General features: G+C 40.1%; 1 long non-coding RNA gene across 1 annotated transcript in view; it reads right to left on the reverse strand.

Annotated features, from left to right (window-relative positions):
• LOC132669873 (uncharacterized) overlaps positions 1 to 16,024 on the reverse strand; it is a 283,077-nt gene extending 267,053 nt beyond the window's left edge. Inside the window, exons 1-2 of the long non-coding RNA XR_009606247.3 lie at positions 15,601 to 16,024; positions 12,725 to 12,763 (exon numbers count right to left, since the gene is read on the reverse strand). This is a non-coding gene — a long non-coding RNA (uncharacterized LOC132669873). The remainder of the gene's footprint in view (positions 1 to 12,724; positions 12,764 to 15,600) is intronic.
• Positions 16,025 to 16,531: the final 507 nt, after the last annotated feature.

Below are 16,531 nucleotides of genomic sequence, written 5' to 3' on the forward strand. Positions count from 1 at the left end.
TTCTCTGGGATGACCAAGCCTGCTTCTGCCTTTCCACAGTATGTGATCCACACAGGACAGTCTCATAGTACTTCACATTTAAGAACATTATGGCGAAACTGAGTCATCACAAGGCACATATGGGCATACAGTGCTCAAAAGAACCATTGTCCTAACAGTTTGTATTCCATTTACAATGTGTGCTAATGCATTGGGTGGCCCCTGTCTTTGTATATCATTATCTGCACCAGTTATTTGCAGTTTTACCTGCATAAAATAGCAAATAATCCAAAAAGAATATTTCTAATCCCAATCCCAACCATCTTTGAACCATACACCCATTTGATGCAGATTTCAATGCATTGCGATGCTAATCTCACCTTCTATTTCAGAAGATACCTTCACACAATTAACTGATGCCTCATTCAAACTGGCATTTGAAAATTTTATTTTCAGCAAATCTTAGGTTAATATGAGATCTGACTTTCCTAAACTCACAAACAATGCCTTGGACGGACTAATCTTTTTCCTACAATTTCACTTGCATGTACAGAAAATCTCTGAACTAGCATCACCGAAGTTAAAAATACAAATTAAACACAGGACTGGATCTCAGGTTTGTGCTTCTGCTATGAATCAGGGATTTGGACTGAGCAAAATGACATCATCTACTCTATTTGATGGATGTTGTTATTTTGAATAGCATTTGTTTTGTAAGCATTAGGAATATATGTCCAACTTGACGCATAGATACAGTACAATAGTAAAAAGGATGTAAGCTAACACCAGGAATACATGAAGACAATGTTGTCCCTTTAAAAGAGGTCTGTACATTTCTCAAGTTTGAGAGGCAGGAGTCTCAGGCTCTATTCCTGGAATGCTCCCCTTCATGTAAGAAGCAGTGGGGCAGGTCAAACCAATTAAGTGTTCCTAAAAACAGAGCTCACCAAATACCATGGCTGCAGAATAACACCACCAAGAGCCAGCCAGCAGCTTAGAGTGGGGCACGGAGAGGAATGACCCCAGGGGATACCAAGTTAAAAGCTCATATTTCACTTCCCTTACTTAGCACTTTCCTTTCAAGCTGCACCCTCTATCGGAGCCCTTGAGAAAAACATCTCTTCACTCCTCCCAGGGGTGAGCACGCTCTTTTCCAGCTCCTGGGCCAGATTGCAGCCAAATGATCCGTCAGGCACTCCCCGGGGATAGGCAGACATTTGCCCTGAGATCTATAATACAATTTGACCTTCTTTATGCTGAAGTAAACACACCACCTGTCACCTCCGAAACTTCAGCCTTAGAGTCAAGCACATCTGGAATCAGCCTATAAACGTAGTCCCGAGATTAATGTTGAACAAGAAGAAAGGCTAAGGTATTCTGCCACTGATTTCCACTTACTGACAATTCCCACTCAGCAGCGATGTTAGGCTTCCACATATGGACACCTGAACACTTCCCTGTCAGCAACACTGTGCTTAGAGTGTCCGAAAACAAGCTTCGGAACACCTTAAAATACATTTTAGCTTCGTTTGAATCCCCAGCAGGTGGTTTTTCATTTCTCTGCCCTCAGTGGGCAGAATCAGAAATGCCAAAGCGAGTTCCAAACGTCCAACCACGCAGTGTGATGAGGTCTGCTCACACAAGACTGCCTCAGGCACATCTGGGGACTCTCCAGTTTTCACCCCTTGTCATTGTGGGGACATAAGCTGAGATCCTAGATACTCAGAAATGCACAGGAAATGTTCAAAGCTGCCACCTTCCCCAGAAAGATTACATTCCCAAGAAACCAAAAGGAGAAAGAGAAGCATGAAAATGTCTTATCTTGAAGCTAACTGAAGTATACCTATGTTGGATGAAAGGGTAAGTAAGGCCCCAGAAAGTCCCCATTTCACAAAAAAAGATCTCACCATGAACACCTGGAAATGAGCCTCGTGGGTCTTGACTCTTGAGATCAAGATATGGATCGTCCATAACCCTAGTTCTAACTCTAACTGACTAGAGAACCGAGGCACCCTGTTGACAGCGAGGATGACTACTTCACAGTAAACGAGATGTATCTCATTTCACAGCTCAGCACAACTCGGTAGGCTCCAGAGTTACACGTGCTGGGTTACTGAAATGGTGCCTCTTAGTCACAGCTCCTATGGTGCGTGCCAGGATTTAGCGGCACAATGTGATCGTATCACAAACATCCTGGCCCTCCTCCCTTTACCTCTGAAACCAATTTTGGTGACTGACGCTGCTTTCTTTGCAGCCTTATCAGCCTCTTCTCCCCTTCCGATTGTGGATCTGATCTCCTGCCCAGCATTCCTGTGTTTAGACTGTCTGGCTGAGGGCATTTCCCCTCGCTGCTTAACAAACAGGTTTCCGCAGCCTTCAGATTTGTTTTCTGTTTGTTTCCAACACAAGGCTGAGGGCACCGCTTTCTGGGAAGTTTCTAGTTGTTTCAGGGAGTTCCTAGTTTTTTCAGGGAGCTCAGCTTCCCGTTTTTCGAAGTGAGTTCCCTGAAGTCAATAGGTGATCGGTTGAATCATAAAAACAATTCTGCCCCCTGGAGAAACTGGCTTTCAAAGAAAAGTTTATGGCTTGCCTGTGTATTTGATAAGAGCGAACAGAAAAGAAAACAGAAGTCCTCCAAATCTTCTTCATGCCATTTTTCACGCTCTCACCCCAACTTCAATCCATCAAAAGTAATGCCACTTAGTCTTCTGTTAGATAGCTCTTACTAATGTACACTTCTCACTAACAACTATTAGAACTTCACTCTTACCTTGGTAACTGTAACTGAATATAAGATGGTAATCAACAGTCCTCTTATTCTTCCCTTGGGGCTTTGCTCTTACACATGGAATTTAAACACAAGAACATGTACTCCTGCACACCTCCCAAAGCCAGCTTGGCTTTATCATCTTCCTCCAAGACGTGGAACACTGTATCCCATAAACAGGGCTGGTAAGGGCATATCTGAGCCAACCTTTTCTTTGGCTGCCTTTCAAAAAGTTGTTTAAAACAAGATATGTTCTTGAACTGGAAAAAGGAATTACACATGATAACCTTGGAAAGCAGCTACTGGCTTTGCCCAACTAATATTATTGCACAACACCGTGACTTACCGTGGAATGGGACATACTCGTATTGAAATGTTATTCTGAGTATGACCATATAGTTGGTGTAATTAAACACTTACAAAATCAAATATGGGATAATTATGAAAAGGGTAATGAAAAACTCTGTGTTCTAATGACGTAACAAGTGATTCCAGTTATTGGTCTGCAACCTCACCAACGGAATTCTAACAGTAGCACCTGCTCTGGGAATCACCTTTCTGGTCTTAATGAATGAATTGTCCTGAGTCACTCACACCGTTCCTCCACTCCCCAGGACAATGACCACATTTGTCAGAGGGTAGCCTGTGCAATCGAAACATGTCTTTTTCCCTAGACAGAGCTAACTAGAACCATTAACCCCTGATACCATAACACCAGAGTTACTTAGCTAAACCAATCCAAATAGACCCCACCCCACTCCCCTCAACAAGCAGATGAAACATAGTTTTCTTTCACAACCTGTTAAAACAGACACATAAGCAAGCCCGCATTCAAGCCAGTGGACAAAAATACAGTCTGGGCCTCAATGGAGTGGGTCCACAGATACACTGTCTAATAAAAATTAACAACATGACCCAAAGAACACATACTTCTTTTGTTTACTTTGCCATTTGCTCCTTCAGTGAGAAGAAAGCTTGCTAAGAATTTCTGAACTGAGGTGGGGTTTTTTTGTTGTTGTTTTTTTTTTAAGTTAACTGCAAGGCTTCCAAATGCTGTTATTGCAGAATTCTTCTGTGAGTGTGGTGTCAGTGTTACCGTGGAATCTAGAAGGGATGGATTCTGTTAACTGCCCCCTCAAGTACTCCCACCATCACCAGATGTTAAGATAATGATCAGCACATCTTGTTCTCCAAGGCATGAGCCCCACCAAAATCAGCAAGGGATTTCTCCCTGTTTCAAACACATTCAAATAGCATGGTCAGAAGGGACTCCCTGATTTTCTGGACCATTATAGACTCATGCTTCCTCACGGTAAGAAGTAACTGTGGTCTTAGGGCACCTGGCTGGCTCAGTCGGTTAAGCATCTGACTTTGGCTCAGGTCATGATCTCACAGTTTGTGGGTTCGAGCCCCACGTCGGGCTCTGTGCTGACAGCTTGGAGCCTGGAGCCTGCTTTGGCTTCTGGGTCTCCCTCTCCCTCTGCCCTTCCCCTACTCGTACTCTCTATCTCTCAAAAATAAATAAACATTTAAAAAATTAAAAAAAAAAAAAAAAGAAGTAACTGTGGTAAGAATCTGCAATGAACACTGAACTCAGAGGGACCTCCTGGCATAACAGTGACCTTCTTGCCCCAAGCCCCAGGTGCTTGCAGCATCTTTTCTGATTCAGCCAACACCACGGACTCACCCTCTAACTAAAGCAAAACTCTTGATTGCCTTACACCCAAGTTCCCCACCTGCAATGTGGAACAATGGTAACTGCTCCCAACTCAGGAATAAAGAACCGCAGGCTGCCCTGTGACAGAGTCATTATTTCAGTGGTAAGGATTCCTCTATTACTCTCATGGTTTTAACTCATGAAACAGAATGCATCATATGACTTGGGATTAATAAATTCCCCCCCAACATCTTTGGGAGACACAGTACAATTGTTCCATATAACTGTTCCTTTATACAGAAAAGAAGTTACTTACTCCATAACATACAATGAATCTATGGGGAAAAAAATTTTTAATAAAAATATCTTTAGCATTTTCTTCTGTCCTCCTTTCAAAGTGTGGGATACCCATTGAATTGAACGGGCAAGCAATTACTCTGGTATTAGTCCTCTCTCCTAAGTCTTCTTTAAGTTTTATCATAAGGAAAGAAATTCCCAAAGCATGATTTGTACACAGAAAGAATCAAATCTCAACTCCAAAACTGAAAATCTAATAGCCAAAAATTAAATTCATAAGTTTTATTTAAAAAAAAAAAAAGACCTGCAAAATTGCTCTTCCCCTCCCCTCAACAAATTCAGTACCCAACGCTTCCCTATAAATAGTTGTCAATAAACACAACTGCTGCAAATGTATTCAGTAAATGTTAAGGTCAAAGGCCTTCACTGTTTATTGCCTTGTAAACTCAAAGACAAGTGAATTTATTGCTTGAATGAGTTTCAGGGTATTGGCCTTCATAAAAGTTCTGAATCCCAGGTACAAAATGCTCCATCAACTCACACCAAAGCTATTCTGCACAGAACTTAGAGACCGCCCACCTTTGGATTCATAATTCAAACACGTCTTGGAAAGTGTATTGTTTGCCATGTTGCGTAGATCCCCACGGATTAGTGCTGAACCGTGCCTGTCATTATTACAAGAACTTGCTTCAACCAAACTATAAATTGCTGCTGCTTCTAAAACAATATTACATATTAGCCTACTACTAAACTCTCCAAAATATAATAAGGAAAATGTCAAGAATGACAGAGTTTATCTTTTTTCTCTAATTTTCACACAAGAAGATCTATAATCTCCTTGATATAAACTTTGTCAAATTTAATAGAAAAGAACATTTCATATCAGATCACATAGATGTGTATGGACGATTTCAGATAATTAAATTTTTATATTATTTGAAAACTAATTTTTATTTATTTTTTTTAATGTTTTTTTTATTTTTGAGAGAGAGAGACAGACCGTGAGCAGGGGAGGGGCAGAGAGAAAGGGAGACACAGAATCTCAAGCAGGCTCCCGGCTCTGAGCTGTCAGCACAGAGCCCGACAGGGGGCTCAAACCCACAAACCGTGAGATCATGACCTGAGCTGAAGTTGGACGCTTAACGGCCTGAGCCACCTAGGTGCCCCTACTTTTTTTTTAAGTAATCCAAACACCCAACATGGTGCTCAAACTCATGACCTCAAGACCAAAAGTCGCACATTCTTCTGCCTGAGCCAGCCAGGCACCCCAAAACCTCATTTTTCTAATCGTTCTGTCATTTGGCAGCTTTACAAATAAGTATGTATGCCTAGTAGCGGTAGCAAAAGGAGAGATCATAAGACAGTTATTAACTGTTGTTGCTTTTAGACATCCCCATAAGAGAGGTGCCTGGGTGGCTCAGTCTGTTGAGCATCCGACTCTTGCTTTACAGCTCAGGTTATGATCCCAGGGTCACGGGATCAAGCCCTGCATCGGGCTCTGGGCTGAGCACGGAGCCTACTTAAGATTCTCTTTCTTTCCCTCTGCCACTCTGCCCCTCTCCCCCGTTCACACTCTCTCTCAAATTAAAAAAAAAACATTATTTTAATTTGGAAAAAAAGGAATCCCCATAAGAGTTATGAGAAAATTCATATTTATTGTTTTAATATAATTGAATAATTATTTGTACATTTCACTGATCTGTGTTAATATTTTTCTTATGATATAGATATTTTAATATTAAATTTATTTCTATAAATAAATCTAGACTCTGGGCTCTAGGACCATTGGCCATTACCATCTTGAGTGAGGACCAAAGCAATGTAATATACAAAGGCTATGGTGTTAATATCAGAAATGCAATATTTATCATGAAGTTTAAAAGAAAATATCAAACTCAAATGGTAAAATAAAATTATCCTAGACTTCTGATACTTTTTCTGCCATGATGGCTATAGTCTCAGTCTCCAAAGAGTGTTGCTGAAATCACACCTCATATAAAACTGAATTAAAATAACATTAAATATCTTCCAACTGTCAAAATGTAGAGTGTTTTAAAATGTCACACACACACTAATCCCACTACAAAATTCAGGTCTGGGCTTAATGTTAGATTATGTCATTTTTTGACATTACCCAGGGAAGAGTTGTATTCTTAATCTATTTGCTCATTCATGTGAAATACTGGATTATATCACTTTTGTCCTTGGTAAATTCCTTTTATCCTAACAAACATTAAACCACTCTCCAATATTCTCCAAAGCATGGTCATGATCAGGAGTTTCTTCACTGTATAAGATCATAAGATATTAAGGTACATTCTTTTTATCAAATTGGCTTTATGAAACTTAAACATATTATGATGACTTATAAACTGTCCTATGCAAAAAAGATATGCATTCTTTAAGAAATATTGATTAAATATCTACCTTGAGAATATCTGTTACTGAGATGATTAAGACAGGAGCCCAGCTCTCAAGGAATTGAGAGACCACCAGGGTGGGGAGTCTGGTGTGTAAACACATGATTACATGGCAACAACAGAGATACTTAAATGACTGGAGAGTTTAGAGGTGGGAAGGCAAAGCAGGAAGTGATAACTGCCTATACACCTTTTTTCAAAAGATTTAAGCCCCAACTCCCCATATAATGAATTGAAATACAAATTATTTTCATGCATCAAAACTCTATTCACTGGGACAAGACAAAAATAATATACATATCTACAAGACCTGTTTACAGTTCCAGAGTCACTATACAAGCTGAAATGGATCATCTTTTAGAAGAATATACCTCCTAGAAGGCAGCATGAAAATTCTACTCCTGTTACTCTTAAAAATGGTTTATGTGTTGGGCATTTATTCCAGAGATATGAAAAACAATGTTTACACAAAATCCATATACAAATGTTCACAGATGCTTTCTTTATTCATAATAATCCAAAACTGGAAATAGCACAGATGTCCTTCAACAAGTGAACTGTTAAACAAATTGTGGCTCATCAATACCATGGAATATGATTGGCAATAGAAAGGAAGAAACTATTGATACAAACAACTTGGATGAATCTCCAAGGAAATTCTTCTCCAGGGAATAACACTGAGGGGTAGAGGGAGGGACAGCAGTGATAAAAGGTTACACACTATATGATGCCATGTACATAACATTTTTGAAATGATAGAATTTTAAAAATAGGGGACCAATTAATGGTTGCCAGGAGCTAGGGAATTGGGAGGGGAGTGGCTAATAATAAAGAGCAAGACAAGAGATCCTGGTGGTGATGGAAGCATTCAGCGTCTTGATTGTGGTGGTGGATATGTCAACCTATATAAGTGAGAAAACTGTACAGGACTAAGCTGTATACACACACGTGCATGGGAACGCGTACAAAGTAAAACTTAAGAAATCTGAACAAGATCAGTGGATTGTATCAATGTCAATATTCTGACTATGACATATACTAGGGTTTTACAAAATGTTACCCCTGGGGGAAACTGGGCTAAGTGTATGCTGGCTCTTTCTGCTATTTCTTATGACCGCATGTGAATCTACAATTATTTCAGTAAAAATGTTCAAAAATTTTAAAAAATTTGTATTTTTTAAAATTAAAAAAAATTTTTTTAATGTTTTTATTTTTGAGACAGAGAGAGACAGAGCATGAGCATGGGAGGGGCAGAGAGAGAGGGAGACACAGAATCTGAAGCAGGCTCCAGGCTCCGAGCTGTCAACACAGAGCCCGATGCGGGGCTCGAACTCATGAACCGCGAGATCATGACCTGAGCCAAAGTCAGACGCTTCACCGACTGAGCCACCCAGGCGCCCCCAAAAATTTATATTTTAAATTAAAAGTTATATGTTTGCAATATATTATTAAATGGTATGGACACAATGTGGGAGACTCCACTATCATGCACAACGTTAACATAAAAGGAAGAGCACCAACTATGATCTCTCTAGACTCCTCAAAAACACACCTTAAACAGAACTGAATTATTCAGGAATACAAGGATCCTACCTTATGGTACTTCTAGACTGTGTCTGAATACCACTGGTAAATCTGACCTGGATTTTTCCAATCAGCCTCTAAAGGACTATTCCTCATTGATGAATTTTGCTGCAGGGCAGTGAGGCAGGCGAATTTAATTCTCAATCCATTTTGATAGCCACTATAATAAAAGAATTCTCATTAACTAATTTACTGCCTAGTACATTCTAGCTTTCAATTTTCAAAATGAGACTAAACCTAAGATATTGCAGAACATAAAGGCTTCAGTAGAACTAAAGTGGCCTGCATCTAGAAATATGTTAATTATCTGATGCTGAAACCATGGAAAGGATTAGAGGGATTCAGAGGCAGTTTGCTGAAAACTTCCTTTTTGCCTGGTCCATGAGGGGGGCTCAGATACTAGTAAGGCACTTCTCTCTCTCCCTCCCTCCCTCTCCCTCTCTCTCTCTCTCTCTCTCTCTCTCTCTCTCTCTCTCTGTGTGTGTGTGTGTGTGTGTGTGTGTGTGTGTGTGTGTGTGTGTCTCATCCCCTCAGGCTCTTCAGGATCTAAGGCACTTTTGATAAAGATTGTCCATATGATCAAGGCATTGATTATACCTGTGTCTTTCAGCACAGGTAGGAATGTATTTCAGATAAGACAATTCCGCGTTTGAAAAGTGATCCATAGTCTTTCAAGTAAAAAATGTTTCTACAGAAACACTCTTTAGAATAAAGCCTCCTAAGAAGCAAAAAGGCCTTTAATGTATAGAGGCTCTTATTCACCCTAAGTCCATGAAAAATCATGCTGTGCTGACCATTTATTGACATAACCAAAAAGAGGTATGTTTCTCTATGAACCAAGGGAGGAAAGATAGGACAAAAAAACACCGTGGATAAAAGGCTCCAATTCCAGCCTTACTATCATGGCCTGTAAGATGAAGGGGCCTTTGTTTATAGGCAGCATGTATAAGGAAGGCAAAAGCACAATTCAGAACCAGAAGGTGCTTAGGTGACTCTGGGAGCATGACTCAATCTGACTTTATTTCCTAAACATCAAAACGGAAATCATGATTCCTCCTTTACCAAGTTTACCAGACTGTTCTGAGAATCCAAGGAGAAAGCATATACAAAGACTTTACATTTTTAAAGCACTGCACAAAGATAAGGGATCATTATTAATAGTCTAAAGAGATGTCTACAATTAGAATGTCAACAGAATATTCCCTAACTTAAATCCTGAAGAGTGCTCCTAAATCAAAACATTACCTGAATATCTGTTGAAAAAAAATACAGAAAGAGTATTTCATTGTTGAACCAATCTCCTTTGAGAACTCATGGTTGACCTAGAATTTTACTAGGTGCATTAGGTGATAGAAAAAAAATTATCTAGGATAATCATGAAATAATTTGGTCTAATGAAAGTTAATAGTCAAAGCAAGATTTCTGAAAGGCTACCTGTTTAAGTCATTGATTAGGTTGCTCTTATCCGATTGTAGGGAAATCCCACCATTTGCTATGAGATTGCAAGGGCTGATGGTCCTGCTGTACATTTGAGAAATGTTGAGACCAAAGGGAATCAAGTCTCATCACTTTAATACAAACAGGTGGATCTCACATAATTAATGCCAGCACACCTGATGCCAGGAAATGTCCAACAGGGATGGCACGTCTATGGGCAGCCCAGGATCTCGGCCAGATTCAGAAAAGAGGCAAAGATAAAAGCACTTCTTTGGGCTCATTTGGATTCCCTGCAAATTCGGACCAAGTCTTCAGATCTGCCCATTGGCTTGGCTGAACACAGTGACTAGGCAACACTGCCTTCCAGTGGCAGCAATATGTTTTAAAAATCAAAAACCACACAGTATATACAGTATTTTGACTACGTAGTACCTGTGTGCCCTGGGGCTCAAGGAAACACCAAAAGATTATTTTCAAAGCTTTGGTATAGGCACTAATTAAAATTCCACTATTAGTAATACTCTTTCTTAGTACTTGTTGAAAAAATTCAAAGCACCTACCTCCCTTTTGTGGATGGGAATCCCACTCAAAGCAATTATGTTGTTCAAATAACGTCACAGAAGAACTCTGAACTGACTCAAGTGTGGCAATCCTGTATCCCATCATCAAAAGCATGCTCAGTAGCCAGTGATTCCAGACATAGCAAAATCAAACCAATGTTTTGCAAAGTGGTTGTTCAAAGCTGCTTGTGAACTTACGAAAATTCTAATTTTTCCCTGATTAAAACCAGTTTACCCATTCCTTTCTTACATTTAAGTTCTCCAAAACACCTAACACAGTATTAATGATATTCTTATCCTTGAGAAATAATTATGGTGTTTCACTTTTTAAAAGCCTATGCTAACAAGGAAACACCACTCTTACTCTGTCTTAGCCCAAAAATATCTTCTCTAATTACCCTCCATTCTGTGTCCTCCAGTCCTGCTAGCCTGTCTGAAATCTCTCAGGGAGTTGATGGGATTTATCCCCTTTATTTTTATCTATGGCCTAATTGTCACCTTCCCTGTCTGTCTCATGGCAGGGCTTCTGTCTCTTGGAATCCACAACTCTAGTGCCCACATTCTTTCTTCCTGAGCTGCTGTTACCACATAAACATCTCCAGAATTTATGTTTCTAAGGAATCTGAGTAATTATACCAAAAGAAACCAGGACATTTCCCAAAAGGCCTGCCTGGCTGCGGATAATTAGAATAGTGATGCCAACACTGTAAAGGCCTCATATATCTGAAAGCACTTCTTGAAAGTTTTCTCCCTGATAATCCCAACATCCTTGAGAGCTGAGCAGCCTAATATCATACCAGCTGGAGCTAGCAACGAAGACAAACAGAAGTTTTACAAATGTCTCAGAACCAGGGATTAGTCAAATGCAGTAAATCATTCTGTGGCATACTATGCAACCATTAAAATAATGATTTGGATAAATGTTTACTGAGATCGAAAGATGGCAATAATATCCCATTAAGGAGACAAAAAAAAAGGTCACCAGTTTAAATATACAATATGTTTTAGAAAGTGTGTGCGTGTGTGTGTGTGTGTACAGAGGCACCATAATCTAAAGCTACCCACATACACTTCCTATGAGCCCTCCTTCACATCAGATACTCCCAAATTAAAAAAAAAAAATCCAAGTAAAATCATTTCTTGGATTTTTTTAAAGGCTAGAAAGCCTAGAGACAAGGTCTCTAGTGGTATACTGGTAAATGTTAAACAACTTGTTCTTCGGGGGGAAAGATCTGATTTTTGGCAGTTGAAATTGTCAATTTCCATGGTATAAATACTCTCAACATGATCAGTTTTGTTTTCTTTTAAGAGAGAGTGTGAGTTGGGGAGGGCCCAAGGAGGCTCTGCCATGAGCATCCAACACAGGGGCTCCATCTCACCACCATAAGATCATGACCTGAACCAAAATGAGGAGTCGGGTGCTTAACCAACTGAGCCACCCAGGCACTCCTCAACGTGATCAGTTTAAAACTACCAACTTGATGGGGCTCATGATCTCTCGGTTGTGGGATCGAGCCCCTGGTCGGACTTAAGAACTGACAGCATGGAGACTGCTTGGGATTTTCTCTCTCTCTCTCTCTCTCTCTCTCTCTCTCTCTCTCTCTCCTCTCTCTCTCTCTTTCTCTGCCCACCACACCCTCCCCCCACAGTCATGTTTTCTCTCTCTCTCTTTCTCTCTCTAATAAATGGATGAACTTGAAAAAAAATAAAAATAGAAAAAAATATAAAACTACCAACTTGATGTTACTAAATGCAGTATTGGATAGAGACGCTCACAATAGGCTCAACCTCCCTCAGAAACCCACGCCAACCAGCTCCAGCACCACCGCCCAGCCCCTACCTGCAAACACTGTAATCTGTAGGCCACCCTTGCAGACAATAAACAATAGAATGTAGGTTTTAAGTGACTTCTATTTTTCTCTTATTGATCTTTACGGTCTACTTTTTTGACAAAGACCAAGTAGTGGCCTGTGTTGTTTTTTACTTATTCAAATTTAAGAAGAAATTATGTTTCTTTCATTACCTTGAAGTGGAGAAGATCTTTGTAACCATGTCATAAGACCTAGAAGCCATAAAGAAATTCGATAAATTTACATAAAAATAATAGCTTTTGCATGGCATGGCAAGAAGCTTTCATAAGCAAAGTTGAAATACAAATGACCAACTGGTAAGAAAAAATTTGCAATTTGCTTCTCAGAAACATCACCTACTCTAGTAGAAACATTTCCCAACTGACAACCTGGTAAGTAATGGTTTGGATAGTTCAAAAAGAAAAGAAGAAATGGCTCTTAGATAGCTTCCCACCCCCCCCCCCCCCCACTCACAATAAGAGAAAGGCAATTTAAAATGTATTTAACCTACCAAACTGATAAAGTTTCAAAAATTTTGAATGCACATTGTGAGTGAGGCTGTGGTGGACATTTAAACTGGTACAAATTCTGTAAGTACTAAGTAGTCTGAATCATGACCCCACAAAGATGCCCACATGCTAACCCAGAACCTGTGACTATGTCACCTTACATGGAAAAAGGGACTTTGTAGGTATGATTAAGGTTATGGATCTTGAAATGGACAGATTATCCTGAGTTATCCAGGTGGGCCCAATATAAACACAAGAATCCTTATAAAAGAGGGGCTGGAGAGTCAGAGTCAGAGACGATGTGATGATGAAAGCAAGGGTCAGAAAAAAGGAGATTTGAAGATACCACACTTCTGGCCTTAAACATGGAGGATGGAAGGGGTGCCTTGGTTGCTTAGTCAGTGAAGTGACTTTGGCTCAGGATATGATCTCAACATTCATTGGTTCCAGCCCCTCATCGAGCTCCACACTGACAATATAGAGCCTGCTATGGATTCTCTCTCTCTCCCTCTCTCTCTGCCCCTTCCCTGCTCTCTCTCTCTCTCAAAAATAAATGAGTAAAAACTTAAAAAAAAAAAAAGATGGAGGAGGAGGCCATGAGCCAAGGAATGCAAGCAGTCTCTAGAAGCCAGAAAGGGCAAGGAGATAGATTCTGCTATTGTGCCTCCAGAAGGAACACAGCCCCTATCAGCACCATGATCTTAAGACTTCTGGCCTACAAAACTATAAGATAATAATTTTGTGTTGTTTTAAGCCACCACACTTGTGGTAATTTGTTACAGCAGCAATAGGAAGCTAATAGAGCAATTTGGAAAATTATAAATGCATGTACTCTTTGGCCCAATGACTCCACATCTAGAAATTTAGCTAAAGATATATTCACATACACACAAAATGATGCATGTCCCACATTGTTTGTCACAACAAACATTTGGAACCCATGTACATATCCATCAAAGAGAGGCTGATTAAATAATATAATACACTTATGCAATGTAATATTATGCAGCCATAAAAAATGAATGAGACTTCTTTATATTGTGATATGACTAGATCTCTAAGAGCTAGTAAAGGAAAAAAGATGCTTTTAGTATAATAAGTATAGTGGGTACAGTATGCTAACAATTATATAGAAAAGGAGGGAAACATATGCCTATTTATATATATGTGCATAAATATGACTGGAAGAATAAAAAAGAAATCAATAGTAGTCATTGCTCATGGGGAAGGGCACTGGATGGCTGGACATTGGAAGGGAAAGGGAAACTTCTTCCTATATACCTTTCATATTTTGTTGAAATCTGTACATGTAAAATAAATAGATTACCTATTCAAGAATTCAAATAAAAACAAAAATACTATAAATTAAACAGAAAAAATTTTATGTAGCTTAACCAGAGTCACCAACCAAGTCAGTAAAGATAAGATGCCTTTACCATCAGTGGGTCTCTGTAGAAACTTTCAATATCTTTGAGGTAGGCAATGCCATGAATTTCATGAATTCATTCTAGAACCTTGGCATTCTGTGTGATGTAAGGAGCAGGATGAGAGAATGAGGTCACAATTCAGATGGGATGTGAAGAGAAATCTTTGGAGAGCTACAGCAAAGCTAACTTTACATTGTCTCCAAATGAGGATTTATATTTCCTTTACATCATAGGTGAGGATTCTTTAGAAGTCCTTGCAGAAACCTTGTCCAGTCTCAGAAACCCTATAAGTAGGATTACCAAATTCACAAATAAAACTATAGAACACCCAGCTAAAATTTGAATTTCAGATAAACAATGAATAATTAAAAATTAAGAATATTTTTAAGACTTTTTAATTTTTAATTATTTACTATTTACCTGAAATTCAAATTTAACTGGGTGGCCCATATTTTATTTGAAAACCCTACCTCTAAGTAACTCCCTTAGAGGCCACGTGGCAGCCATGGGCTAGCAGGTGAGGACAGATGTGCCTACACAGATGTGGATATGGCCACCATCACTCTCCCTTTCATGGACACTGAATACGCCCTTCTGACTGAAAAGAACAGAGGGCTGAACAGGTTTGTATGGTAAGGTATTGCTTTGCCGTGGCAGCATCAGTGGCCAAAGACAAAGGTACAGGGCTCTAGGTTAAGGTAATTCTCTAAGGTCACTTGTGGCCCCAGAATTTCCTGAACATGTGTGGAATGCTCCAGAAGAAGTTTGCAATGGGGGTGGGGAGTGTCGGGCAATGTAGAGAAATGTTCTCCCAGCCCAGGTAGTAAACGTATTCTTTCCCCCCGAATACCATTAAAGATGTTTTCAAAAAAAAAAAAAAAAATCTTAAAAAAAAAAAAAACCCTTTAAGCTGACCTCCTGCCAAAGTATACATCAATTATACAGCTTCAGTCAGGCGGATGCTCGAGGAAAGGGGGATAATGTTACACCCAGCTGGGCACTTTGTAGTTAGCACAAATGTAATATAAAGCACAGCAGAGTTCGTCAAGTGTCTGTCTGGATTTTCAGTTTTCATTAGTGCTATAATTAAAACCACATTTTCAGCTCTATTACCTGTAACAAGAAAGGAATGAGAAATGAGGTTGTCAAGGTCAGGCTTTTCCAGCTATTTATACTGAGTATCTGCAGGCCACAAGTTGTTGAATTTGGTGTAAACCAGAGAGACGGCTGAATGTCGCACAAGGACCCATCCTGTGTGGCTTGAAAGGCACGCTTATGAGGTCACTTCCTTTGAATGGCCACGGGGCCACGCATGTCTACTGAGCAGCAGGACCAGGAAGATGGGCAGTCGGGCAATCCACTCTCAGCCATGGAGACTGGCCACAGAAGGGGTACTCTCCCATTAAACCAAACTGGTCACACATCTTGAAACAGCCCCGAAGGCAGTCCTCAGACACTCTTGCTGAGGACAAGAATCCTAAAAATCTAAAGGTCATCTTCTTCCTACCTTGAGTGTGAATGTGCAAAAGAGCGCTGGATGGGAATGTAAATGGTGGACCTCTATTATGGCACTCTCCCGCCCGCATACATTTCCCAGAGGCCTCGCTACGGGCAGCAAATCCTGTTGGCCTGGCTTTCAAAACACATCTAGAACCTAGCCTCTTCTCACTGCCATCTGGTCCACAGCACCATCATCTCCCCTCTGAGTCCTGGCCAGGCCTCCCTGCGTCTGCCTCATACTCCCTGCTACGATCTGAATGTTCATGTCCCTCCAAAGTCATTTGTTGGAATGCTAACCCCCAAGGTGATGGTCTTAGGAGGTGGGGCTCTCTGGAAGGTAGTTAGGTCATGAAAGCAGAGCCCTCAGGAAGGGATTAATGCCTTTGTAAAAAAGACTCCAGAGAGTTCCTTCACCCCTTCTACTATGTGAAAACACAGCAAGAAGTCAGCCATCTATGAACCAGAAAGCACTCCTCACCAGACACCAAATCTGCCAGCGCCTTGATCTTGGATTTCCCAGCCTCCAAAACTCAGAAATTTCTCA

The sequence above is a fragment of the Panthera onca genome, chromosome B3, assembly GCF_046562875.1.
Source record: "Panthera onca isolate mPanOnc1 chromosome B3, mPanOnc1 haplotype 2, whole genome shotgun sequence".
Classification (NCBI taxonomy): domain Eukaryota; kingdom Metazoa; phylum Chordata; class Mammalia; order Carnivora; family Felidae; genus Panthera; species Panthera onca.